We start from the raw sequence: 2,634 nt of genomic DNA, 5'->3' as shown, positions 1-2,634 counted from the left end.
GCCACACAGCAGAAATCACCAGGTCAGAGAAGCCCAGGATGAGGTATGGGTTCACTGTGTTTCTGTATCATCTTAAACTGGGAAGGGAAAGGAGAAGGAAATGTCAGCACTCGGGGGTCTACTCCTTTGCTATAAACAAAATATCTTGCTACAACAATGGTTATAAAATGTAGTTAAATAAATCCCTGGGGATTTATGCCTTACTATGCCATTAAGCCTGCTCAAAATTCAGTGCAGTATCCCTAGATATCACCTACCAAAATGGTTTGATTTCATTTCTTCATTTACTTGTTCCTTTATTCTTGAAGTATATTTGTAAATATCAGGTACATACCAAGCAGTACAACAATAACCCCAGCAATTCAAAGTTGAGTAATTCTTAATCCCCACTCTCCAAAAATTCTTAAAACATATGGTGGTATTTCAAAATATTTACCAAAAGAATCCTGAACTTAGAGTGAGTATTCATCTTTTAGCTAATTTCACATTGTAAAGTTACAACCAAAGTAACTTGAAAAACACAGATCTTATAAACATTTTAAACTGCTCTCAGCAAAGATCTGAGGAATTTTTGGAAATGATGCAATTTCCATTAAATAAGTAATTTTCTAACTTCCTCCTTTGATTCAAAGACCAATGCCCCAGTAACTTTAATAGCATCTGAATTTGAGATAGTTACCCTTTTAATCCCTGAAGGACCTAACACATGAAAAAATCTCTTAGAGTTACTCTTTCCATCTCAATTAATTTGAAGTCTAGTAAGTGGACTTAATTATATGCATGAAGAAAGCAGCATTTAAACCCTAAGATTATGAATTTGAAAACAGAAAGGGTACTAAGAGATAATCCTTCCTTAAGACCCTAGAGACATTTGACCCCAAATGAACAGCTGGGCTCAAACAACAAAGTCGCACAGCCTTGACATTTATATCCATGCTAAAACAGCACACATCTCTATAAAATCAACTTTAAATTTTAGTTTTCATTGTAATTATCAAGTTTTCCCCCAATTACTTTAATGATTTTTTTCATAGATAAATGTACATTTTTAAATCTCTTGAAACAAGGTCTCCAGGCGTCAGTTGCAGTCAAAACTAATAATGGAATGGGCATCTTCTTTGTTGCTTCATTTGAACAATGAGTTGGCCTTTATGTGAGAATCAGGCTTTTGGATTCTGAGATCTATATATAGAAATAGACATTTTCTGATCCATTTTGGCTTCTGGCTAGTCCCAAATTTTAGTTAACCATTTTTTGAATGCTTACTATGAGCCAGGCTGTGCTAGATATTGGTAATTTAAAAGAGAATAAGTTTCTAACTTCCTAGAGAAGCCAGTTAGAAAATTAATGTTTGAGTGAGAAATGAAGGAACCAGAACTGAGGCCATTAATACAGAGACAATTTTGAGAGGTAATGGGGGAGAGGAGTTTCAAGAGCTATATTTGAAGGTAAAGTGACAGAATTTGGGAAACTTATCTATTTAAAAAACTGCAAACATGAAAAATGTATACAATTTTATTTGTCAATTAAAATAAGTACACTAAAATATGGGAAAAAGAAGAGGAAAGGATTAAAACTGATATCTTGGAAAAATTCTGAAAGCCACGTTCCTTTAATAAAGAGATTTCCATAGTTCTCCCAAATTAACCTTAAAAGCACACATATTTTTGGTTTAAAAAATATTTTTGTAGTGAGAAAGAAAATAGCACTTTTTTATTATTTAGGGAGTAGTAATGATAAAAGTCTTTTAAACGAAAAGAGAGTTCACGTGATGATAAAAAGGTAGAAAAAACTGTATCTAGACATTTTAAGCTGGTGGGCTGTGGGCTATGTTTCAGTGTATTGAGTCGAAGTACGCATTTCTCTCAGTGGCCACCATATCCCTATGTTCTTCTCAGTCAGCTCACTCACATACTTACCTGCCTGGCCACTGAGTCATTTAAATTTGGTTCCTCTCAGCAAACTATCGCAAGAACAGAAAACCAAACACCGCATGTTCTCACTCATAGGTGGGAACTGAACAATGAGATCACTTGGACTCGGAAAGGGGAACATCACACACTGGGGCCTATCATGGGGAGGGGGGAGAGGGGAGAGATTGCATTGGGAGTTATACCTGATGTAAATGACGAGTTGATGGGTGCAGTACACCAACATGGCACAAGTATACATATGTAAGAAACCTGCACGTTATGCACATGTACCCTAGAACTTAAAGTATAAAAAAAAAAAAAAAAAAAAATTTGGTTCCAAATTACCTGGTTCCAAATTCTGCCATTAACTTCCTACATGTCCTCAGGTGAGCAAAAAATTATTGCCTTTCAGTTCTTCATGTGAAACTGGAGGGATGAGTGGCCCTTCTAGTACCCTGCAGTTCTAGCATAAAAACTGCATGGTAGCAGGTTTTAACTTCGACACTTCATGAAAATCAGATTTCAAAATCAGCTTAAGGACACAGGTATAATTTTATTATTGAAGTCACAATGCCTTTGAACTTGAAATCTAAAGACCAGGTTTATTTTCTCTGTATTGATTGTTTAATTTTTTTTTTTTTTTTATTATACTTTAAGTTCTAGGGTACATGTGCATAACGTGCAGGTTTGTTACATATGTATACTTGTGCCATGTTGGTGT

Source organism: Colobus angolensis, unplaced genomic scaffold, assembly GCF_000951035.1.
Source record: "Colobus angolensis palliatus isolate OR3802 unplaced genomic scaffold, Cang.pa_1.0 Scaffold374, whole genome shotgun sequence".
Classification (NCBI taxonomy): Eukaryota; Metazoa; Chordata; class Mammalia; order Primates; family Cercopithecidae; genus Colobus; species Colobus angolensis.
Note: the sequence above shows the minus strand (reverse complement) of the source record.